This window comes from Salvelinus alpinus, chromosome 14 (assembly GCF_045679555.1).
Source record: "Salvelinus alpinus chromosome 14, SLU_Salpinus.1, whole genome shotgun sequence".
NCBI lineage: Eukaryota > Metazoa > Chordata > Actinopteri > Salmoniformes > Salmonidae > Salvelinus > Salvelinus alpinus.
Window position 1 is genome coordinate 20,061,012 of NC_092099.1, and position 27,436 is coordinate 20,088,447.

General features: G+C 40.5%; 1 pseudogene; it reads right to left on the reverse strand.

Moving 5' to 3' along the window:
• Nucleotides 1-643: 643 nt before the first annotated feature.
• LOC139538223 (endothelin receptor type B-like) lies at nt 644-4,134 on the reverse strand (annotated as a pseudogene).
• Nucleotides 4,135-27,436: the final 23,302 nt, after the last annotated feature.

A 27,436-nucleotide genomic window follows, 5' to 3' on the forward strand; every position in this document is an offset into this window, starting at 1 on the left:
AACTAGGCCCTCAAAGAAAGGCCTTATGATTTAAGTAATGTATTGTTATAAATAATTACATTTTAAATTCTAATCAGGCTGGTGGGACCGTTCATCGGGGGTTCTAGAAAGAACCCTCCAAAGATAAAATGGTTATCAGTAGAACCCTTCATAGGCAGTTCTAGGAAGTACCTTTAGATGATAAATGGTTCTTTGTAGAACCCTTCCTAGAGGGTTCTAGGTAGAACCATATACAGGCTGTTCTTTGAGGAACCCTACATAGAGGGTTCTAGATAGAACCCTCTGCAAAGGGTTCTACCCAGCACCAAAAACAGTTCCCCTAATGGAACAATCCGAAGAATCCTGTATGGTTCTACTTAGTACTTTTTTTTCTAAGAGTGTAGCTTGGACAGAGCCTGAAGAACAATGGGTTTATAGATGCAGAGACTGAGCGTTGGGCATTAGGCCGAAGAGTATCGAGCTAACATAGCTTAGCCTGACTTATCCCGAAGACGGGAGTGTGCAAGTGATGACAGCGTTTGACATTCGGCTGAAGATTAGGAGCTACATAATCATTTCACACAGACTGTGTTTCTGGCCTCGGCTGAAGAATTGTGTGTGGGTGATTAGGACTATTTTGGCATCGGCCGAAGAGGAGGGGTGCTCAAGTGAACTTTGTCAGGACTTTGGTCTGAAGAAGAGCACAGTTTGCACTGTTCAATAAGAGCCTGGCTGGAGCCGAATAATTGTTGCCTAACAGATACAAACATTGATTAGCAAAATAGTTTAGCAAAATACTTTACTCATCAGATTGTGCTCCTTTCCTTCTTGTAACAATTGCTCAACTAGCCTGTGACCCGGTTTGTTTGGGCGTGCCCTTTTTTTGTTGTTGAGCACATGGCGCCCAAAAGGTCTGTGCCCGCATATGACTGCTGGGCTGGAGCAGAAAACTACACATCTAATAGCACTCCAGTTCTAGAGCTGGAGATTTCTGGTCTGTACTCACCTGTTTGGTATAGTCGCTCAGTGCATTCTCATTCCTCCTCAGAATCTTACAGGTCATCAGAGTGTAGAAGACAGCCGTGCAAGCCAGCGGCATGCAGAAGTAGAAGCGGAAAAGCCAACAGTCTTTTGCTGATTTATAAAACTGTTATGAAAACATAATAAAGAACAGTATTAGTGTTGCTGTTTCAGATTTGATCTAACTACTGGAATGTGATGATAAGCACACCTCACTGGCTTCATTATATAATCAGTGTCGTTTTCATTTATTATCAAAAGAAAACAAAATCAAACATATTATTGACCTTGCTTTCTATATTACTCAATTTTGTCTGGATTCACAAATTACCTGCAAGAACTGATTAGTTTTTTGGGGGATGAAGGAGACATATTGTCAGATGCTGTCCTCTATAGTCCATTATTATCGTATCAAAGCCGACAACTTCAGGCACAGCCAGGATTGTTGATATCACCCATGTCAAAGTTATTTCTACTGCTGTGCACGTTGAAACACCAATGCCTTTGATTCGATTCCAGGATGCAACAGCTCGATACCTAGGAAATCAATAGGGAGATGATGATGCCGCAGCCCATCTGGTGTTCAACTTTCCCAAGTTCTCTCACGTCACCCCGCTCCTCCGCTCTCTCCACTGGCTTCCAGTTGAAGCTCGCATCCGCTACAAGACCATGGTGCTTGCCTACGGAGCTGTGAGGGGAACGGCACCTCCGTACCTTCAGGCTCTGATCAGGCCCTACACCCAAACAAGGGCACTGCGTTCATCCACCTCTGGCCTGCTCGCCTCCCTACCTCTGAGGAAGTACAGTTCCCGCTCAGCCCAGTCAAAACTGTTCGCTGCTCTGGCACCCCAATGGTGGAACAAACTCCCTCACGACGCCAGGTCAGCGGAGTCAATCACCACCTTCCGGAGACACCTGAAACCCCACCTCTTTAAGGAATACCTAGGATAGGATAAAGTAATCCTTCTAACCCCCCCCCCTTAAAAGAGTTAGATGCACTATTGTAAAGTGGTTGTTCCACTGGATATCATAAGGTGAATGCACCAATTTGTAAGTCGCTCTGGATAAGAGCGTCTGCTAAATGACTTAAATGTAAATGTAAATGTGGCTGGGGAGCGTTTTGTTCATAACAATTAAAGAACATATTGCAACGAAAGGGAATTTCAAGGCCTACTACAAAGATAATTAACTTTTGACATGTAGATATCAGCCAACTTTCACAATATTACTCTTCATATAACAATTGTATTCATTCTCTGGTTTTGGCATGTTAAAAGTTATTTCCAACTACACTACATGACCAAAAGTATGTGGACACCTGCTAGTCGAACATCTCATTCCAAAATCATGATCCGCCCCTTTTATCAATTTTCGCCTAAAATGACATACCCAAATCTAACTGCCTGTAGCTCAGGACCTGAAGCTAGGATATGCATATTCTTGATACCATTTGAAAGGAAACACTTTGAAGTTTGTGGAAATGTTAAATTAATGTAGGAGAATATAACACATTGGATCTAGTAAAATATGATACAAAACATGTGTGATCCAATAAACCATTGCATTTCGGTTCAACCTTTTGTATCAAGACTGCCCAAATGTGCCTAATTGGTTTATTATAAAATGTTCAAGTTCATAACTGTACACTCTCCTCAAACAATCGCATGGTATTCTATCACTGTATTAGCTACTGTAAATTGGACAGTGCAGTTAGATTAACAAGAATTTAAGCTTTCTGCCAATATCAGATATGTCTATGTCCTAGGAAATGTTCTTGTTACTTACGACACTGATGTTGGGCGATTAGGCCTGGCTCGAAGTCGGCATTCCACTTCATCCCAAAGGTGTTTGATGGAGTTGAGGTCAGGGCTCTGTGCAGCCAGTCAAGTTTTTCCACACCGATCTCGACAAACAATTTCTGTATGGACATTGCTTTGTGCAAAAACAGGATGCTGAAACAAGAAAAGACCTTCCCCAAACTGTTGCCACAAAGTTGGAAGCACAGAATCGTCTAGAATGTCATTGTATGCTCTAGTGTTAAGATTTCCCTTCACTGGAACTAAGGGTCCTAGCCCGAACCAAGAAAAATAGCCCCAGACCATTATTCCTCCTCCACCAAACTTTACAGTTGGTACAAACAGTTATTGTGCTGACGTTGCTTCCAGAGGCAGTTTGGAAATCAGTAGTGTGTGTTGCAACCGAGGACAGACGATTTTTACGCGCTACGTGCTTCAGCACCTGTAGGTCCCGTTCTATGAGCTTGTGTGGCCTACCACTTTGCGGCTGAGCCGTTGTTGCTCCGAGACGTTTCCACTTCACAATTACACTTACAGTTGACCTGGGCAGCTCTAGCAGGGCAGAAATTTGACGAACTGACTTGTTAGAAAGGTGGCATCCTATGTCTGTGCAACGTTGAAAGTCACTGAGCTCTTCAGTAACGCCATTCTACTGCCAATGTTTGTCTATGGAGATTACATGGCTGTGTGCTCAATTTTATACATCTGTCAGCAATGGGTGTGGCTGAAATAGCCGAATCCACTAATTTGAACGAGTGTCCAGATACCTTTGTATATATAGTGTAACTTGGAACAGAAATGTGACTTGAATGTGCAATCCTCTTACCTGTCAATGCTCAAGGCACATAAACTCAGCACTGTAATTCCAACAGATGTTTTCTGGATGAAGGGAACTAGTTTACAGAGCACCAAACCAAATGACCAGTCCTGAGCCATGAGCTGCAAAAACATGTCAACATTTAGGTCAGGCAAAATCATTTGTAACCAACACAAACACAAAAAAACACTTTTATAAAACAATCAGATGTTGACCATTCTGATAATCAAATCGAAATCTATATTTTATGTCAGGATAGACAGTAACTGTACACCAAATTGCAAATAACTCACCCTGTAAGCGTTGATTGGAAAGTCTATCACGATATGCCCTAAAGCAACTGGCAATAAGAATGTTAGGTCCACTTTTGTTTTCATATATGATTCTCAACAGTGCTGAATTTCCAACTATTCCAACGATGAATACAAGAGCAGACATCCCAGTATTGATGTATTTGAATGTGTCTCTGATTCCAGTTGACACTAAGCACATTTGATGGGGTGGGGTGTTTTGTCCTGGCATTATGAATAAGGGAATGAAGCTATTGGATTTCTGGTCCGCTGTAAGCTCTACAACACCCGGAGAGGATGTTTCAAAGAGTTGAATAATAGGAGCTGGTTGTGGATTCTGATCATTGGTCGCTGCACTGATTATTAAAATCATTCCATTGGCGAGCAGCAGAGACAGAACTACAGAGCTACAATTTCCATTGTAGATGATTTCTTCAAAAAGCCCGGCAATTTATCCTCAGGTAGCAATCTGCAAATGAGAATGTAAACCATTACTTGACACATTAGAACCTGGAGATATACCAAAAACAAATCAAATTGTTATTAAGTCTATTTGATTACAACAAGAAGCATGAATGATTGTCTGTGAAAATATAGATAACATTGAAATATGTCAGTTTACTAATCAATCCAGCATCAAATTGTTCTCCACAATCAGATAGTGCAGTGCCAATTGTAGCCTAAACAAGCAGCAGTCTGTGGCCTAACTCATACAGCTAAGGCAGATTAAGGTTTTTTAGACCAATATTTTATTGGCAAGTTTAGTCATCAATCTGTCACCACAATTACTCCTCATACACTGAAGTCTTGTCCTCGGCTTAGATCATACTCCACACAGGATAGAGCTGTGTTCAAATCCAATGGGGGTTCTACCCATAGAGATCCTTTTAAAATAGTATTTTCATTTCTAATTCTATGGTTCTACCATTGTAAATCACATTTCAAAAACAGCAATGATAAAAGGCTTTTAGGGACATCTGACCCAGTATTTGTGCCCGTGTGTGAATCCAAAGATGATCTTTGTGATTGAAACAAGTGTCCGTCTTGAGAGGCCATGGCAGGGTTCCTTAATAGGCGGCCCACGGGGGATTTTATTTGCCCCCCACCACAGGTTTTCTGAGCAAGAAAACAAAATATTTTGTATTTTGGTTGTTGGACATAAAAAACTGTAAAATCACTAGGAAATCAGTTCAAAGTGATTTTAATTTGGGAACCTGTTCCCAAGTATTCCCACACATAAACAGAGAGGTATACAGTACGTGATCACATCCCAATGTAATAAAGGTTGAAATTATTCGGTTTCTGGGATTCTGTTTGGGATTCTTGTGGTCAATTTGCAGTGTACAAATTATTTATAACTATGTTCCAGCCGCAAACCATCCACTCAAGAAAAAATCGTCCCATGGCTGAATGTAATTGGGGACCCCTGGCTACACTCTCAGAAAACAGGGTTCCAAAAGTTTTTGGGGTTGTCCCTATAGGAGAACCCTTTTTGGTTCGAGGTAGAACCCTCTTGGGTTCCATGTAGGACCCTCTGTGGAAAGGGTTCTACAGTACATGGAACACAAAAGGGTTCTTCAAAGGGTTCTCCTTTGGGGACAGCCAAAGAACCCTTATTGGTTCTAGATAGCACCTTTTTTTCCTAAGAGTGTAGTAAATTACTAGAGGGGCTAGGTAATAAACCCTGAAAGTTCCAATATTCTAGTTCTTAATTCTATGGGCTAGGGACATAGGACTAATGGGCAACACTGAATTCTAAATTTCATATGATAATAAAATGCCCACTAAGCTGTTGCCATGTATTTTATAAAAAATTCTCTCTGATGAGTCTGGGGATGCCGACAGATTCCAGAGAAGCTGGTGGTGCGCAATCATCCACAATTCTGGACACGAGTGACTGCCCCTCGGATCTTAGCGGAGAACGTGCAAAACCCAGGGGGCCAGTTGACCTGTGACAATCAGGTCAAGACCCAGTGGTAACTCTTGTGATGGAAAGTTTATCTGCCAAAATTGCCCACCTACGGCGTTGGATGACATTTGGAAAGTCTGTGAAGTGGACAAAATACTTCGACCTCTTGGAAAGAGTGAGTACTGAGTAGGTCAATGCATAATCGTTGTATTGTAATTGTTTTGTAATAGTATAGATTTTGAAGCAGATAGCCTTCACTGTGCAATGCTAAGTGAGAAAAGATGAAAGAGCCGTTTGCAGACTTTGCACACAGATGAAAAATGTGTAATGTGAGACATTTTTATTATTTTAAGTTCGAGGCTTGCCTAAAATCTTCAAAGCAGTCTGATCCGATACAAAAGTATCAAGGCTTGTATCAAAGTAAAATTACCGTTGATGAAGTTTGAAGCTTTGGACATCACATAACCATCTTAAGGCCGTCACATACTCTCCAGTTGAAAAGTGGCATGTTCACAGATATATATATATATATATATATATAGTTCACAGATATATTATGACAACATTTTGTGATGTTTTTGTTTGTTTTGGTGTTTGGCTGTTAGCGTTTTTCTTGAGGCAAGTTGAAGTTCGGTAGCCAAAGTCTATGCCCATTTGTCTGTGATTGGTCGACTGGTCGTTTTCAAGTAAAGGTCTTTAAAGGCTCATTGCAGTCAAAAATGTGATTAGCCTGTTTTTTATATATATTTCCACACTATGAGGTTGGAATAATACTGTGAAGTTGTGAAAATTTTAGTGTAAGAGATGCCTGAAATTTCTGACTGATTTGGTGGGATGGAGTCTTGGCCTTCCATGGCAACATCACTATACAGTATATTATTTAGTAGATCAATGAGAAAGAGAGTGCCAAACGCCTCTGCCAGTAACTCATTTTCTGTTTTCCCCTCCCCAATAAGACCACTCCCAGACAGTCCTAGGAAAATTCGTACTTTTTTTGTGTGCTATTTTTTGTTGATTTCTTTAGCATTGTAATTGAAAATAATTACAGTATGATACTTAATTGTTACCCAGAAATAATTTTATATTGAGACGAAAACGGCTGCATTGGACCTTTTAAGGGAGTATGCAAGCACAGTCGTGCTTATGCTAGGAGCAAACAGAAGCTAGTCTGCAGTGGCCTTTACAGGGTGCCGGAACTGCTGGACAGAGAGCGCTGACCTCTTTTTATTTTTATCTAGATATTTCACCTGCTTGGCAGGAAGAAAGATAGCTCAGGGCATAGAACCACACGACGGAGGAATCTTAAACTACAGCACACTAGTATCGAATCTTGAGAGAGCCTATTTAGACCCCCCCCCCCCCCCCCCATTAATAACCCCCCCATGTAGTGACTGCCCATTACTGCACTGTAAAACATTTGCTGTAAAATGTACAGTAACTTACGGGCAGCAATTGGATTACAGCTAAAATAATCCATTATTTTACTGTACCAAAAATGATACTGCAATCAAATTTACAGTATATTACTGGAATTGCCCATCCAGCGACATATTACCCAGAGTACATTGCAAGTTTACATTTGGGAAATTTAGCGGGTGCTCTTGTCCTTAGCAACTTACAGTCAGTGCACTCGACAAAGGTTGATAAAACAAAACGCATATCAAAAGCAAGTAAAACGTCATAGCAAGTAAAACGTTACTTTAACAGTGTTGTTGTAGTTGTGATTGTAATATCTACCTACAGATCTTATGGTATATCTCTGACTAGATAGTGGCAGTACAATACTGAGATATTCATACTAACTTGATGCTAGAGCAATAAAACACAATACAGTAAAGGTGACTATCAAACTGTAAGACAATTATTTCTACAGTGTTTTACAGTAATTACAAGGGATTAGAGCAGGCAGGTTGGCTGTATGAATTAGCATATTACTGAATAGGTGTTATATATCGCTTGCACTTCCAAGAGGCCTAGAAAAAGGCTTCCAAACTGGGCGATTACAGGACAAAACACATCAAACAGACATGGGTAAATATTTACCAATTAAACAACTACCACATATGACTTAATTGGTACAGGACTCTCACTAATGGGTGCAACAAATATAGCCACTTACAAGGCATGCCTTGAAAAATGTTAGTGAGCCAGTGATTCTTTCTCCTCCCACAATATTTCTGTACAATGCGCTATAATTTACAGTATGCTGCAGTAAATACATAGCATAACAGCAATACATTACTTTATTGTATTGAAAATAGTGAAATTGTTACTTAATAGTACAGCATACCAACTGATATTTGGTGTTCTATACTGAACAAAAGTATAAATGCGACATCTAAAGTCTTGTCCCATGTTTCATGAGCTGAAATTAAACATCCCAGAAATGTTCCATGTGCACAAAAATCTTATTTCTCTCAAATTTTGTGTAGAAATGTGTTTACATCCCTGTTAGCAAGCATTTCTCCTTTGCCAAGATAATCCGTCCACCTCACAGGTGTGGCATATCAAGAAGCTGATTAAACAGCATGATCATTACACAGGTGCACCTTGTACTGGGAACAATAAAAGGCCCCTCTAAAATGTGCAGTTTTGTCACAGATGTCTCAAGTTTTGAGGGAGCATACAATTGGCATGCTGACTGCAGGAATGTCCACCAGAGCTGTTGCCAAAGAGTTGAATGTCTCTACCATAAGCTGCCTCCAATGTCATGTTAGAGAATTTGGCAGCCACAGACCACGCCAACCCAGGACCTCCACATCTGGATTCTTCACCTGCGGAATCAGGTGAAGAAACTGCAAGCGCATTATCTTCTTTACACTCAGTTTGCAATTGTAAAACACACTTTTGCAAAACACTAAAAATAGTACTCTACATTAGACACATCATTCAAAACTAACAGGTCTTGTGTTTCATTTGGAAAACACTGCCATTCAAAATGGCTCACTCATTTACTGATTACCTACACTCAGTGCTGACGTGTGAAAACACTTGTAGCTAATTTCTTCACTTAGAAATCAGAGTATGAGCACTATAAATAGCCTTCAGGTTGGCTTTCTTGGTTTGGACAACAATGGAGACCAATTTTGGAAAAATAGTTGGAGAAAGAGGAGTGAGAGGAAGAGCGGGACGAGGAAGTGGACAAGGACGAGGACCAGGAGTGGGACAAGGAAAAGTAGGAAGGAGAGCAATCACAGATGAGATGTGGTCAATCATGTGGTCAACCATGGTTTGAGTTTCAGGGAGGCTGGGCAGAGGGTCCAGCCTAACTTGAGCCGGTACACTGCAGCAAGTGGCATCCAGACATTTCAAAAGGAGAACAGGTAAGTAAATCTACCCTCTATACCATGCTACTGTACTTACAGCACTGCAGCACTTACAGCACTACAGTAATATTTCATTTCATACTGAAATAAATATTTCACCCCAACCATTCACATCATGTTTTTGCAGAACTGCTAGACGACCCTTCAATAGAGGATGAAACCGGCTGTTCATAGCAGAACTGGAACAAAACATAGTGAATATGGTCATTTCAAACAACAGCATACGTTTCCGACAACTGCAACACCACATCACTGACAACACAACATTCAGTAACATAAATAGGGTGAGTTTATCTGCACTTGGCCGTCTCCTGAAATGCCATCAGATTCATATGAAGCAGCTCTACAGAGTACCATTTGAGCGAAATTCTGACAGATTTAAACAACTACTCTATGAATACGTACAAGTAAGCTATACTATCCTGTCGTTGGTACTGTATTCCAGTGTATTGTGCTACATATTGACTGCTCTGTCTATTCATACTGCCATGCAATAATGTCTTGTCTCTTTCAGAGAGTTATGGAACTAGATGCTGCTGCAGAGCATTATGATTTCGTCTACGTTGATGAGGTCAGCTTTAACCTAGCCAAAACAAGACGCAGGGGAAGAAACCTCAGAGGTCACTGCGTCATCGTCAATGTCCCTGGACAGCGTGGTGGCAACATCACAATGTGTGCAGCAATTAGTCAGAACGGTGTCCATCATCATGCCACTCTTGGTCCTTACAATACTGCCCACATTATCACCTTCCTTGACACCCTGCATAATATCCTCATTCAAATGACCAGAGGAATGGGCCAGAGCAGTACGTTTGGGAATGGGCCAGAGCAGTAAGGACAACGTAAGTTTCTACCGGGCTGCTCTGGTCCGCAATTGGTTCATTGACCATCCGCAAGTTTTGATGCTCAACCTGCCACCATATTCTCCATTTCGAAACCCAATGGAAGAGTAATTTTAGGCGTCGCGTTGGAAGGTATACGATCTCCAACCCCATCAACGCATACCCCTCTCCAGGCGATGGAGGAGGCCTGTGGTGACAAAGACAAGGGGGCATGCCTGGGCTAGATATGCCACTCCAGACGTTACTTCCCCCGCTGTTTAGCCAGAGAGAACATAACTTGTGATGTTGATGAGGTGCTGTGGCTAGACCCAAATAGGAGACAGGACGCACCCTAATATTTTTTTTCTTTATAGTAAGAAGCTTATTTGTTTATCTTCTACTGTATTTGTTTTGTCTGTTCCTGTTCATCCCGAAATCTGGATGAAAATACAATGTTTTGAGAAAGAAATGCATTTGATTTTTTGTAAATATGTGTAAATATATATATACTGAATATGCATACATACTGTATATATATGTACATGTGAGTGCTATGACAAACTGCAGTGGACTTCACTGAACATGCAAAAGACACAAGACAGTAGTGTTTTAGATGTCACATCCGTGTGTAGTTGGCGTGTATAAGAGCTAGTCATTTGATGGTTTGTGTGTAGAGTTTTGATGCAAAAACACCATTTTGAGAAGTTAAAATAGTTTTGAATTAAGTGTTTGGTTTTGCAAGAGATGTGTGGCGTTTTGCATGTCGTGTGTGTGTTTTGTGTGTAGAATCTAGAGGAAATGAGTCATAGTTACAGAAATCATGTGTAAGCAATTGTCAAAAACAGTCATGTCTATAATAAAGCCCTTTTGTGGGGAATATTTGTGATTAGCTGGGCCAGTCTCCCAAGTACCAACCATGGCTGCTCCCCTGCCCAATCATGTGAAATCCATAGATAAGGGCCTTTCAAATGTATTTCAATTGACTGATTTCCTTTCATGAACTGTGACTCTAAAATGGTTGCATTTACATTCTTGTTCAGTATTTATCACTTCTAAACTGACAGTGACTACAAAGTATATTGATCAAAATTACATGGCTAGAGACTCAACTGTTGACGTTTTGAGGCTTACTGCCACTGATCTGTTCACTATATATATATTTAATTGTAGCACCACCTTCACATATCACTTAAATTGGTACAGCACGCTCACTAATGGGTGCAACAAATATAGCCTCTAACAAGACAAGCCTCAAAATATGTTAATAAGTGACAAACAACAATATCATGCACCACTAGGGTTCAAAAGGTGTTTGGCACTCCAAAAATGTGGTATGGTACTGCATTCTGAATTACAGTAAATTACTGGCAACAATTGGTTTCAGGACAAGGTTTGTAGAAATCCTAAAATACAGTATATTACCATATTCTGTGGGGGTACAGCATTCTAACTGACTGGTGCAACAACTAAAGCCTTAAAATATGCTAATGCACTAGAGACTATTCACCCACAACATTTTTCTCACGATGCACCATAATTATTACTGTAAAACACATTTACGGTATTTTACTGTGCATTCTACAATAATCTACTGTATTTAGATTATATATTATCTTACTGTTGATTAATACAGTAGGTTACTAATAAAATAAAACAAACTGCTAAGCATAATTTATTCACATTACTAAGATTCTGTATTGCAGTTGTTGTGAATATTAGCCTTTACCAGGCAAGTCAGTTAAGAACAAATTCTTATTTACAATGACGGCCTAGGAAAAGTGGGGTAACTGCCTTGTTCAGGTGCAGAACAACAGATTTTTTACATTGTCAGCTCGGGGATTCAATCTTGCAACCTTTCGGTTACAAGTCCAACGCTCTAACCACGAGGGTGCCTGCCGCCCCAATATATCTGATTACTTTATTAAGTCATCATCTCATCTCTATAACTCTGCTGCCTATGATGTCTGCCAAAATCACTATTTTAGTAGTGCAAAGTAAATAAGGGACAGATCTAAATTTACAAAATGGTTACCTGGAGGAAAATGGGGGAGGAGCATGCTTTTTCAATTTCAGTCAAGGGGAGGGTTTAGTCATTTTTGAAATCTAGTCCAGGGGAGGGTTTAGTCTTTTTTGAAATCTAGTCCAGGGGAGGGTTTAGTCTTTTGAAATCTAGTCCAGGGGAGGGTTTAGTCTTTTTAAATTTAGTCCAGGGGAGGGTTTAGTCTTTTAAAATCTAGTCCAGGGGAGGGTTTAGTCTTTTAAAATCTAGTCCAGGGGAGGGTTTAGTCTTTTTAAATCTAGTCCAGGGGAGGGTTTAGTCTTTTTTTAAATCTAGTCAAGGGGAGGGTTTAGTCTTTTTAAATCTAGTCCAGGGGAGGGTTTAGTCTTTTTTAAATCTAGTCAAGGGGAGGGTTTAGTCTTTTTAAATCTAGTCCAGGGGAGGGTTTAGTCTTTTTAAATCTAGTCCAGCGGAGGGTTTAGTCTTTTTTAAAATCTAGTCCAGGGGAGGGTTTAGTCTTTTAAAATCTAGTCCAGGGGAGGGTTTAGTCTTTTTAAATCTAGTCCAGCGGAGGGTTTAGTCTTTTTTTAAATCTAGTCCAGGGGAGGGTTTAGTCTTTTAAAATCTAGTCCAGGGGAGGGTTTAGTCTTTTTAAATCTAGTCCAGGGGAGGGTTTAGTCTTTTTAAATCTAGTCAAGGGGAGGGTTTAGTCTTTTTAAATCTAGTCCAGGGGAGGGTTTAGTCTTTTTAAATCTAGTCCAGGGGAGGGTCATGTACTTTGTAATTTATTACATTTCTAAAGTTCTCATTGCTTTAGAATGAGTTGCTTGTTAGGCTATATACAACGGGGGTGTCTAATCCTAATCAAATCAAATCAAAGTTTCTTTGTCACGTGCGCCGAATACAACAGGTGTAGACCTTACAGTGAAATGCTTACTTACAGGCCTAACCAACAGTGCAATGTTTAAGTAAAAAAAAGGTAAAGAAATAAAAAACAACAGTTAAAAGACAGTGAAAAATAACAGTAGCGAGGCTATATACAGTAGCGAGGCTATAACAGTAGCGAGGCTATATACAGGCACCGGTTAGTCGGGCATATTGAGGTAGTATGTACCTGTAGATATGGTCAAAGTGACTATGCATATATGATAAACAGAGAGTAGCAGTAGCGTAAAAGAGGGGTTGGCAGGTGGTGGGTGGTGGGACACAATGCAGATAGTCCGGGTAGCCAATGTGCGGGGGCACCGGTTAGTCGTGCTAATTGAGGTAGTATGTACATGAATGTATAGTTAAAGTGACTATGCATATATGATTAACAGAGAGTAGCAGCAGCGTAAAAGAGGGGTTGGGGGGTAGGGGGTTGCAAATAGTCTGGGTAGACATTTGAATCCTGAGTGCTGAATGCTGGTTAAAACCACATTCCAGCCGGTGTCTATTCCACAAATTACCACCAGCTAAATCTATGACGGTAAAATGCCAATTTACTCTGTTCAATCTGACTGCGCAATCTACCACTATAAAAAGCATCTAGACATTATTTCACATGTCCTTTAGACTAACATTTAGTTGGAGATTTGTATAAACCCTGCTGTCTGTCTCTCCGACATTTGCAACATTGTTTCAATAGTCAAATTCGATCTCCAGCTGTCTCGTAGTAATGAACAAGTGGGGACGAGAGACAGGCAGATAGCGTTTCTCAGCCAGGCGAAATCGTGAATCAGCTTGCATAATTTGTATGTATATATACAAAGAATTGTCAATAGAAAAGTCAGTCTTTTGCAGTCTTTCCAGCTTCAGTTTGAAGTTATTGTGTTAGCTGTGTTGTTAGATAGCTCCTCTGAACAAGTGTCCTGACAAGTGAGCATATTTTCTATTCCAGGCGAGATCGCGCTTCATTAGCTCTTTGTTAAAGATGTATCCAAATAAATGTCACTCGAAAACATCATAAAGAAATGCAAATATGACTACTGTTGTTATTCTGTCTGCACCGTTTGACGTAACTGCAAATTAGCCGTGGTTGACTAGCTAGCAAGCAAGGGATAAGAACGTTGCCAGTCAGAATGGTAATGGCCCATTTAGAACGAACGACTGGGTCGTGTCCATAGATACAGAACATAAGGACTGAACGACTGACTGGGTTGCGTCTCTGGCAACCAAACCAATAGAACTAACTACCTGTCGGCTTGGGTAGCAACCCTAGATTTGTGTCGGGACTATATATTATGGAAGGATGAAATAGTATGAATAAATGTATTTTTAAAAAAAAGTGAAAATATGTCAATTATTATTTGAATATGTTGATAACCCGTTGTATAAAAGTGATAATACCCTCGAAGCCGGTGTTTGGAGGATATATTTGCACAGCCTAACAACACCCATGCCAATACATCCTCCAAACACCGGCTTCCACGGCATTATAACTTAAATATATCAATGTGTGTCCAATGCCGCCCCTCATCTCTGATTCTCCGCTGGGTGTGCAATATCAATTGCGCCTATAGGATATTTAGTGTGGTCTCAATCAAATGATCCATAGCCTATAGGCTATAGCCTACAAAGTGCATACTCGAAATAGAACAGAGCAAAGTTATATTTCTAAGATAGCAGCTGGGATGGTGTATATAAAATTAGGCTGCATTACACACTGCAATGGACATTTCAACCCTGAGCCCTGGCCTGCTCTGCTGATGAAACCATTTTGTTGAGTACTGCTTAACCAATGGCTGTGCTGTGTAGTGCTACGGTGGCAGTTCAGGAGGAGAGTCAAAGGTTTCATCAGAAAATACTTTTTGATTAGGCCTAGTCCAAATATCTTGAGCGCGGACTAGCCTATAGCCTATGTTCAAATCAAAACAAATGTTATTTGTCACATGCGCCGAATACAACAGGTGTAGACCTTAAAGTGAAATGCTTACTTACAAGCCCTTAACCAACACTGCAGTTTTTAGAAAAATAATTGTTATGTAAAAATTGATAAGTAAAAAATGAAAATAACAAATAGCTAAAGAGCAAGAAAGCAAAATAATTTTTTGATAGGATGTTTTCTGTGGTTCTTAATGTAAACATTTAGGGTAGTAGTGTATCTGTACAGGCACTCCAGCAGTAAAATAACAGTAGCGAGACTATATACAAGGGGGACCGGTACAGAGTCAATGTGCGGAGGCACCGGTTAGTCGAAGTAATTGAGGCAATATGTAAATGTAGGTAGAGTTAAAGTGACTGAGAGTTAATGTAGAGTTAATGTTCTGTTCAGTTTCAGAAGGAAGAGTGCGAAGATGAGAAGGAGGACCGGAGGTCAACTTTGATAGCTTGCTACTACTATAGTTTAATTTGACAAAAACAATATGTTTCTTGCCCATGATGCATTTATTAGAGTTATTGATCTCACAATAAGCCAGATTGGAGTAATTTACATTGTGTTGCTGAAACTTGAAGCAGCAGCCGCAGCACAATCAATCGGAAATGGACAGCTCATGGTGCTGAAAGTAGTCAAATTCGAGAATGCATAATTCTTTTAAGCCATCTTCATTTTATTTATACTTTAGTAACAACAAAGGGGCTTTGTGTTGGAGCCTACAGTGCATTTGGAAAGTATTCAGACCCCTTGACTTTTTCCACATTTTATTACGTTACAGTTAAATTGATTAAATTGTTTTTTCCCCCCTCATCAATCTACACAATATACTCCATAAAAGCTAAAAAAGGTTTTTAGAAATCTTTGCACATGTATAAAAAATAAAACAAAGAAATTTCACATTGACAAAAGTATTCAGACAATTTGCTCAGCATTTTGTTGAAGCACCTTTGGCAGCGATTACAGCCTTGAGTCTTCTTGGGTTTGCCGCTATCAGCTTGTCACACCTATATTGGGGAGTTTCTCCCATTCTCTGCAGATCCTCTCAAGCTCTGTCAGGTTGGAACGGGAGCGTTGCTGCACAGCTATTTTCAGGTCTCTCCAGAGATGTTAGATCAGGGCTCTGGCTGGGCCACTCAAGGACATTCAGAGACTTCTCCCGAAGCCACTCCTGTGTTGTCTTGGCTGTGTGTTTAGGGTCGTTGTCTTGTTGGAAGGTGAACCTTTGCCCCCACACTGAGGTCCTGGTTGCTCTGGAGCAGGTTCTCATTCAAGTGTCTCTCTGTACTTTGCTCCGTTCATCTGTCCCTCGATCCTGACTAGTCTCCCAGTCCCTGCCGCTGAAAAACATACCCACAGCATGATGCTTCCACCACCATCCTTCACTGTAGGGATGGTGCCAGGTTTCCTCCAGACGTAATTCTTGGCATTCAGGCCAAAGAATTCAATCTTGGTTTCATCAGACCAGAGAATCTTGTTTCTCATGGTCTGAGAGTCCTTTAGGTGCCTTTTTGGCAAACTCCAAAAGGGCTGTTATGTGCCTTTTACTGAGGGGGGGCTTCCGTCTGGCCACTAAACCATAAAGGTCTGATCTGATTGGTGAAGTGCAGCAGAGATGGTTGGCCTTCTGGAAGGTTCTCCCATCTCTACAGAGGAACTGATCAGTTAGGATCACCACTTTATTTTAAGATTGTGAAATTGTGAATTTTGGCCCATGCCTCCTGACAGAGCTGGTGTAACTGAGTCAGGTTTGTTGGCCTCCTTGCTCGCACACACTTTTTCAGTTCTGCCCACAAATTTTCTATAGGATTGAGTCAGGGCTCTGTGATGACCACTCCAATACCTTGACTTTGTTGTCCTTAAGCCATTTTTGCCACAACTTTGGACGTATTCTTGGGGTCATTGTCCATTTGGAAGACCCATTTGCGACCAAGCTTTAACTTCCTGACTGATGTCTTGAGATGTGGCTTCAATATATCCACATAATGTTCCTTCCTCATGATGCCATCTATTTTGTGAAGTGCACCAGTTGCTCCTGCAGCAAAGCACCCCCATTACATGATGATGCCACCCCCGTGCTTCACTGTTGGGATGGTGTTCTTCAGCTTGCAAGTCTCCCCCTTTTTCCTCCTAACATAATGATGGTCATTATGGCCAAACGGTTCTATTTTTGTTTCATCCAACCAGAGGACATTTTTCCAAAAAGTATGATCTTTGTCCCCATGTGCAGTTGAAAACCATCGCCTGGCTTTTTTATGGTGGTTCAGGAGCAGTGGCTTCTTCCTTGCTGAGCAGCCTTTCAGGTTATGTCGATATAGGACTCGTTTTACTGTGGATATAGATACTTTTGTACCTGTTTCCTCCAGCATATTCACAAGGTACTTTGCTGTTGTTCTGGGATTGATTTGCACTTTTCTCACCAAAGTACATTCAGCTCTAGGAGACAGAATGCCTCTCCTTCCTGAGTGGTATGATGGCTGATCTTTTTATGATGGTGTTTGTACTTGCGTACTATTGTTTGTACAGATGAACGTGGTACCTTCAGGCGTTTGGAAGTTGCTCCCAAGGATGAACCAGAGTTGTGGAGGTCTACACATTTTTTCTGAGGTCTTGGCTGAGTTCTTTAGATTTTCCAGGATGTCAAGCAAAGAGGCACTGAGTTTGAAGGCAGGCCTTGAAATACATCCACAGGTACACCTCCCATTGACTCAAATTATGTCAATAAGCCTATCAGAAGCTTCTAAAGCTGTGACATAATTTTCTGGAATTTTCCAAGCTGTTTAAAGGCACAGTCAACTTAGTGTATGTAAACTTCTGACCCACTAGAATTGTGATACAGTTAATTATAAGTGAAATAATCTGTCTGTAAACAATTGTTGGAAAAATGACTTGTGTCATGCACAAAGTAGATGTCCAAACCGACTTGCCTAAACTATAGTTTGTTAACAAGAAATTTGTGGAGTGGTTGAAAAACTAGTTTAATGAAGTGTATGTAAACTTCTGACTTCAATTGTATGTACATTTATTTAAAAAAAAATGTAACTACAGTGGGGAGAACAAGTATTTGATACACTGCCGATTTTGCAGGTTTTCCTACTTACAAAGCACGTAGAGGTCTGTCATTTTTATCATAGGTACACTTCTACTGTGAGAGTCGGAATCTAAAACAAAAATCCAGAAAATCACATTGTATGATTTTTAAGTAATTAATTTGCATTTTATTGCATGACATAAGTATTTGATACATCAGAAAAGCAGAACTTAATATTTGGTACAGAAACCTTTGTTTGCAATTACAGAGATCATACGTTTCCTGTAGTTCTTGACCAGGTTTGCACACACTGCAGCAGGGATTTTGGCCCACTCCTCCATACAGACCTTCTCCAGATCTTTCAGGTTTCGGGGCTGTCGCTGGGCAATACGGACTTTCAGCTCCCTCCAAAGATTTTCTATTGGGTTCAGGTCTGGAGACTGGCTAGGCCACTCCAGGACCTTGAGATGCTTCTTACGGAGCCACTCCTTAGTTGCCCTGGCTGTGTGTTTCGGGTCGTTGTCATGCTGGAAGACCCAGCCACGACCCATCTTCAATGCTCTTACTGAGGGAAGGAGGTTGTTGGTCAAGATCTGGCGATACATGGCCCCATCCATCCTCCCCTCAATACGGTGCAGTCGTCCTGTCCCCTTTGCAGAAAAGCATCCCCAAAGAATGATGTTTCCACCTCCATGCTTCACAGTTGGGATGGTGTTCTTGGGGTTGTACTCATCCTTCTATTCCTCCAAACACGGCGAGTGGAGTTTAGAGCAAAAAGCTCTATTTTTGTCTCATCAGACCACATGACCTTCTCCCATTCCTCCTCTGGATCATCCAGATGGTCATTGGCAAACTTCAGACGGGCCTGGACATGCGCTGGCTTGAGCAGGGGGACCTTGCGTGCGCTGCAGGATTTTAATCCATGACGGCGTAGTGTGTTACTAATGGTTTTCTTTGAGACTGTGGTCCCAGCTCTCTTCAGGTCATTGACCAGGTCCTGCCGTGTAGTTCTGGGCTGATCCCTCACATTCCTCATGATCATTGATGCCCCACGAGGTGAGATCTTGCATGGAGCCCCAGACCGAGGATGATTGACCGTCATCTTGAACTTCTTCCATTTTCTAATAATTGTGCCAACAGTTGTTGCCTTCTCACCAAGCTGCTTGGCTATTGTCCTGTAGCCCATCCCAGCCTTGTACAGGTCTACAATTTATCCCTGATGTCCTTACACAGCTCTCTGGTCTTGGCCATTGTGGAGAGGTTGGAGTCTGTTTGATTGAGTGTGTGGACAGGTGTCTTTTATACAGGTAACGAGTTCAAACAGGTGCAGTTAATACAAGTAATGAGTGGAGAACAGGAGGGCTTCTTAAAGAAAAACTAACAGGTCTGTGAGAGCCGGAATTCTTACTGGTTGGTAGGTGATCAAATACTTATGTCATGCAATAAAATGCAAATTAATTACTTAAAAATCATACAATGTGATTTTCTGGATTTTTGTTTTAGATTCCGTCTCTCACAGTTGAAGTGTACCTATGATAAAAATGACAGACCTCTACATGCTTTGTAAGTAGGAAAACCTGCAAAATCGGCAGTGTATCAAATACTTGTTCTCCCCACTGTACATGCCACCTGAACTGGAGCTCAGCAGGTAGATTCAAGCATTAGGAAACAACCAGACACCATAGGCACAGGATCGAATCCTGGCAAACTTTGGACAATTATTTTCTGTGAAACCACATTATCTGCACATTGTTGTTCAAATAATTTGTTCTATTTAGTATGGCCTCTGATCATTTTTTGTCTTCAGCATTCTTAATAATACCACGGATGCACAGTTTTTGTGAAAAAAATATTGAACTGCCGGGAGACAAGCATTCAACTGACTTTCGTTTATTAGAATTCACACCTATCCATTGAACCACAAAGTTTTGATGGATACAGAGTGAAATAATTTCCAAATTTCCATCAAACTTGTTGATATTTATTTTGACCAGTAGGTGTCCCTAATGGGCATTGTGTTAAAAGCTTTGAGTAATGAAATGTTTTTTTGGCACAATTTGGTGAAAGCCCCAAAGGCTTCAGAAAGCTTTAGTTTCCCATCACTAGAAATTAGACAGATAAGTATAACTGAATTAAAATGTAGCCAATGTTGTAGTAGCCTAATTATTCCTGGAGCAACAGTGGAACTGGATAAAAGTGCTTCTTTATTCTACAATTAAAACAACTGCGCTTCAGCACTTTGCATTCATTAAGTTCATTTACAGATAATAAAATTGAGATTTTAATATACACTCAGTGGTCAGTTTATTAGGTAGACCACTCCATTCACAAAAATGGTTTTCTCCTATAGACATTGAGTCAGGTGGCCGTGGCTTGCTATATAAAGTAGGCAGACAGGTATGGTATGATCGTAGGTGCCAGGCACCCCAGTTCCAGTATCTCAGAAACGTCTGGCCTCTTGGGCTTTTCACGCACGACAGTGTCTAGGGTTTGCCGAGAATGGGGCGACAAACAAAAAACATCCAGTCAGCGGCAGTCTTGTGGGTGAAACATCTCGTTAATGAGAGAGGTCGAATAAGAGTGGCAAGAATCGTGCAAACTAACAGGGGGGCCACAAACAGGCAAATAATGGCGCAGTACAACAGTGGTGTGCAGAACGGCATCTCGGAATGCACAACTCCTCGGTCCTTGTCACGGATAGGCTGTTGTAGCAGATGACCACACTGGGTTCCACTCCTATCAGATAAAAACAAAAAGTGGACACACGATCACCAACACGGGACAATTGATGAGCGGAAAAACGCCCGGTTTGCCGAAACCCAGTTCCTGTTGCGAGTGAGGATATGGCGTAAGCAGCATGAGTCCATGGCCCCATCCTGCCTGGTGTCAATGGTACAGGCTGGTGGTTGTGGTGTAATGGTGTAGGGAATATTTTCCTGGCACACCTTAGGTCCCTTGATACCAATTAAGCAACATTTGAACGCCACACCTTGTAGAATCCATGCCACAAATAATTAAAGTTGTTCTGGAGACCGAGGGGGTCTGACCTGGTACAAGATGGGTGTACCTAATAAACTGTATTTGAAAATGACACAGGCACCAATCACAATGGGCATACAAAACAAAACATGATGTGATTGGTAAATGAGTTGCACACACAATCTATTGTTCAGATATTTGTGACTAATTTACCAATCACATCCTGCTTTTTTGTATTCCCATTGTGATTGGTCCTTGAACCCATAGAAGGGCATTTTGAAATGTATAAAAGTCTCCATGTTTTATTTGTAAAGTAAGTAGGCTGAACACTGGCACTGATGAAGTAAGGGCTAAAATATGGTGGTTTTACTTTTAACAATGAAAAAAGCACTTTTTATGAACTTCCACTGTCTACCGAGAGTTGCTGAATTCCCTCTTCACTTCAGTTTGCTCCTCAATTCATGAGCCTTTGTAGAGCAAGTTAGCAGCATTGTTCCCTTCCTCCTGTAGGCTATCCTAAGTAATTAACCCTAAAAGCGCCAACATATTCTTTGCTTAAAAGTGACAACTGGGGTCATTTTTAACCCCAAATTGGTAATGATTGCAAGAGACACTGTCAAGAAATCTTTTGTGACACAAGCAAATTGTTTAAATTCCCCAAATAAACATATATTTCTTACATTTTCACACATTTACAGACAAATTTGATGTTTAAAAATAAACGTTTGTGTGTTTCAAGATTTGAACAGATATGTTGATACATTTCATCCATATCCATGTGATGAACATTTCTCTGTTATTCATTTAAAGTGTTTCTGTGATAGTCAGAAGATGAAAAATTGGCGATTGGGCTAATCTGACCGATATGGGTGATATAGATGATATGGGCACCTGTGCCATCCGACTTTTAGCTTTAACTCTGGAACCCTATGGACTATCAACTCAGTTCCAAATGCATCTGAAAGATGAGGCTCACTGTCTGGAAGCTAAATATGTCTTAAAATTCTTGAGTTATTCTTTTGTTATAGTGGCTGCCATGTCCCCCAGGGAGCAAATCTGGGGTGGCTCCATATCTATACATTGTGCCAAATCACAAAGTTTACTATTGAGTCCACATATTGAGTCCACAAAGGAGAGATACTTTTTCATTCCTCCATATTAACACAGGAATCATGGTCGTTGGTATTTTTTTGTTGTCGATAACTATTTGCTTGACAAAGTCCAAACATTTCAGAAGGAAACATTTACCCCTGTTGGAACTTTAATTATAAATACAAAATAAAAACATTGTCATAGCCTACAATTATTAACAACTATTGCAGTTCGTTATACATTTGGCATATGCTTGAAACTATTTTGCCGTACAGTCTTCTTCCCGCCCTATCCAGTGCACCGCCAAACAGTGATTCTACCACACCGGCTTTCATAGAGGTCCATGCGCTGGATGGCAGAGCCATCACCATAGTGAGCAGCTGACCACCAAGACCCAGACAGACGGAGTGGGTAGAGCAGACACTTCACAGACAGCTGTCAAGGCAGTCAGACTGTCAGACGTTTGGGTTCAAATGGGTCACACTTTTCTGCTGCTCTCCCCCTCTGATGACTCAAACACCTGTCAGCTCATTCCTGCAATTATTTCCTCTCTCCTAGTTCAAAGTGAAGTGGAGAAGTTTAAGTCCAAAGCCTTATTGGGCCAGATAAGGTAGGCTAATGTATATGATTAGTTATTAGAAATGCAATCATAATGTAGGCTAGCTAGCCTATTCTAACAATCAATTTACCACCAATCCGACAATCAGAAAATAGATAATAACAAAACTGAAAAATCTAATGGTATGGTGGCATGAAAGGATACAACTTTTGTGTCCTTTTTTAAAGAATGAAGAGATAGATTTGGAGAAGGAGTAGTAGTTGTATGGTATACCTATTGTGGGGCCATCTACCCTGTTGGCCTACAAACCAGAGTTGAATCAACCTCCTGTTCAGTTTGAAAAGGTAATCAACCTCTATTTCTCAACCTTTTTCCTCTATACCAACAGTGTGTCTTGCATTCATGATGACGCATTTCTCATTCACAAGTTACATACATACCGGTAATATAGTATTGTACAATATTTTTGCATAATTGAGAGGAGTAAATGAGTGATGATGATGGTGAAGATTCTCTGTGGTGTCCAGCTCTTGATCCTCTGGGGATCAGTCCGAACAGGAAATAGCGCTTGTTCTATGTGACTACTGCCAGCAACCCAGTAAGCCCTTCATATGCCGTGAACAATTGGAAACTAATCCTGACCTGGATTTGGTGAGTGTTGCTGAAGATTATGTTTTTCTTCAGACTATCAATTCAAAGCAAATCAACGCAGGTAACAATGGGCCAGTCTAAGCCTTTTGGTACTCTTTTCAGAGAGAGACTGGAATGATTGCAGTCTTAGGTTCCTTTATGGCTCCTGGTGTGGATAACATGCTTCTAAGATTGTAGATATGGGTTTGAATTAAGATCTCTTCTACACCCATAGAAGAGCCTTGATTTGATGTTGTGTGTTTGCCTTATTTTTCAACTCCAACAAACGCAATAGTTTCTCCTGGAATTGGAGTGGGCCTTAGCTGTCGTGGAAGGTGAACAGGAAGATTGATGTGGGTCCTCACCCACCCTTTATGAGCAAACAGTAGAAGAGAGCTGCAAAGGAGCGGGCAGAGCAGAGGTGAGAGAGAATTTAATTGATGTTATACCCTGTCCAATTGATGTTATACCCTGGTGTCAGCTACTTGAAACCCCTGCAGTCAGCCCCTCTAATGGAATGATGATGCGCCTCAATCACCTCTGACCGTACATGTGCAATTGGACCTTCTTAGACTTAAAAGCTAAATATGGCCAAAGGAACCGCTTTTCTGTCAAAGTCTGAGTTTTGGAGATATTCAAAGAGATTTCCACTTAACCTCCCAGTGTCCATCACTCTAACATTTTCTGATGGTGCACTCTGAGGAAAGCCAACCTCTGTTTTAAACTATTTTAACTTAAGGTTGCTGGAATGGGGACTCCAGAATACCGGCAATCAGAAGAGCTTTTTCTCACGCTGTCACAAAAAACCCTTTATACATTAAATTGTAATTTTTTAAATAATCTAACTGATAAATGAGATACAGTATATTGACTTAGTACTCTCCAAGTCAATACATGTTTATTTTCCTGTGTTTATAAAGGTGGTGGTCTGTTCAAAACCGATAAATGAGATACAGTATATTGACTTAGTACTCTCCAAGTCAATACATGTTTATTTTCCTATGTTTATAAAGGTGGTGGTCTGTTCAAAACCATCTCCTACAGACAGTTCAATGAGGTTTGAACCATCCGAGAGAAGCCTTAATTCCCTCAGATGGATATCAGAGACTCCTCAGACATCTTCACCTTACAGGAGGAGACAGAAAGGCAGAAGGTACACCAACCCTGTACTGTCATTGACACCAGCTTCACTCTACACCTATTCCATTACTGTTCAGGTCCATGGACTGTACCATTTTATTAGTGACTTATTTGTTTGTTTTTTAGAGATCACATTTGCTTCTGAGGTTATATCCAACTGGCAAACACTTCATCACCCTATATCAAGATGGAACTGGCAATGTTTTGTGTCCTTTTATTAAAGGCTGAGGCTGTGGATCCGTAGGTAACCGCCCCCTTCCTTCCCCCATGGATCCCTTTTCTCCAGAGTTGAAAATTCTAATCACGTTCTGCACATGTGTTTCTTTACCTTTACATTACTCACAAATGTTGTTCTTCTTGCATGGGCTGTGTCTCAATGGCCCGCATCCGCCAATGGCGGCCTTCCGCATCTGTGGTGGAAGGTGGCCGAGCTACAGCGGTGTTTGTCAGACTAAGAGACGTTCCGAAAAAACAGTGATTGAGATTTAGTGTATTGATATTCGAGAGAGAGAGGAGAGAAGGCTGCCTAGATAGATATTTCTCTGCTTGAGCAGCCTTATATGCAGCCTTCTCAGGGTCCAGGCGAATCTTTTACATAAGAACATACAAACAAAACATAATTAAAATACGTTAGGATCACTCTGACCTGCACTCCTATAGTCCCAGTTGGTATTAGATAGATTGTGTAGTCACCTTGTTTACCCTATTGGCTCACAGCAAAAACTTGACATTTTTCAAACACAATTGTATTGTTGTCTGCTTGTTTTAGTCAATTACAAACTACATTTAAGAAGAGTACAACATGTCTAAAGGTTACTTTTCAGCATTACATGCTCCCAAGCATTACCAAAACGTAATATTGTAGAGCTCCCTCATGCCCCTTTTCGCCACGTGAGTAAGTGTATTACTCTAGTGGTTAGAGTGTTGAACTAGTAACCGAAAGGTTGCAAGATCGAATCCCCGAGCTGACAAGGTAAAAATCTGTTGTTCTGCCCCTGAACAAGGCAGTTAACCCACTGTTCCTAGGCCGTCATTGAAAATAAGAATTTGTTCTTAACTGACTTGCCTAGTTAAATAAAGGTAAAAAAAAGTGCTAGCTACCAACCAAAACATGAATCTAGCCAAGATAAACAAATGGACTATAATGCTAGTGAGTGGAATTACGAACAGACTATACTACACAAGTTAAATGTCTTACCTGTGACTAAACGTTTTCCACACGTGTAGCCTACTTGGACACTGGGTCCCCACAATTTTCCCCTGTCACACGCCAAATAGCCTGAAGCCACATGGCTCTGCATTACGAACCATAGTTTTTTTTTTTGTGACCTGGTACATTTAATAACACACCAGCTTTTCGGAATGTTTTGTTATTTCTGTATAACAAAAAATGTACGATGAAGTTGTCTCTTTTACACTGGGGGTCAATGGGAAAGAATGTTTGTTTTCCCCAATTTGTGGGCGTGGTCGAGGGGAATTCCTTATTATTACGTGAATATCGACTCTGAGTATTCCTGTTCATAAGAGTTTGGAATTTTGGAATGTTCAACAATCTTTAGTGAACTGGCAGTTGATGCAAGACTCAAAACAACAGTCTGTCAAACCTGGAGGATTTATAAACTGTTTTTCAACTTGGTGTAAGCAAGCAAAGAATTTTAATGTCTAATGTATGTTATTCCAGATTCATATTTTGTCAATATGAAGAAATATGTTATTGACATCTTGAATTTAAGACTACCACAATGTTATATTAAAGACTCTGTTTGGCTAGCTGTCTAACAACTTGCATCAACTTAATTTAGCTAAATTAGCCAGTAGGCCTAGAGAATAAAAAATATTTAAAAGCAGGTTGTTACATTGTTTTAGTTGCCTATGGAGTCCCTGTCAGAGACAGGGGAAGGGATCATGTCAAATGTTTCAACTTCAATGAAATCTCAGGTGAGAGTGCAATTCTGGGCTTTCCTTGGCCTTTTACTGCATTGGGCTAAATCAGGGTCACACAAAGTGATTCTTGTTGGTCTTAAAGAAATCTGCTTTGAAACAAAAGTATACACCTCACACACATGGTTATGGGCTTAAACAAAAGAAGTGACCTGTACCGTGTCGGATAGAGTATAAATGTATTCCGTTTTGAGTTTGCATCCCAATATTACACTTTCTATACATCACAGAAGACTGAAATATAACAAAACTGTTTGACATAGAAACACTGTTTTTTTTGTTGTAAATGTTTTCAATATACTGTATATAATTATTATTTTTCAAAAATATTAATAACCTTCCACCCATGAAGCCAAAGAGGGTGCCTTTGGTCATTGAGTGCAGGAAAGTGCTACATAGAGGATACATCTATAGTACTTGTTATGCCAAATATATCCCAAATATAAATTATAGAGAAATGTCTGGTCCATGTATTGATTGTTTTGTCTTATTAATCAGGGATGCCAACATCACATGCTGCAGAGTAGATAGAATGTATTTGGATGAACTGATGAAGTAAGTTACGACTGTGTATGCATCTGACATTTTTTAAACATGATAGTTATTGTGTTTTGAACACAGACAATTTTTTATTTTGTCAGGATACAAGGATGGAAGACTGCATGTCAGCAACTCAACTCAAGGTAAGCTGTCACCTAGCAAATACATGTGAGAACACGCCATTGCAAAATATAACATAACACAGGCAATGTTCACTTCTTCCAATGAAAACAGAGTGCTTAACTGATTCATTCTATTTTCTGACTTGACATACGATAAAGCTAGGGTCCTAACTGGTGTCAAACATTAAGCCCTTACAGACGGTCGGACTTTCTGCTTAAGGTGAGCTATTTATAATTACAAGAAAATTGCAGGATAGATGTGATGTTGTTATTGATGTTACTGTATTTATTATATGATATAGCTAATTACTTTTTTTCTTTCCAGTTAGAATTTCATAAGGAAGCTTTTTATGTTTGTTCTCTAAGCATCATGATGAATAGACACAGTGATCTACTTTTGTAATTTGTCTTCAGATTTGACATCAAAACAACAAAGATGGGGTCCTACCTCACCGCCAACATTGAGCCGTACCCCACAGCAAGACAGAAGGCTACCAAAATATGGGAATCTGCCTCAGGTGGTACTGTACAGTGTTGTTAATCTCATGGACAAACTCCATCCCATGTGGTCTGACTGTTTTCTGTTGTGTT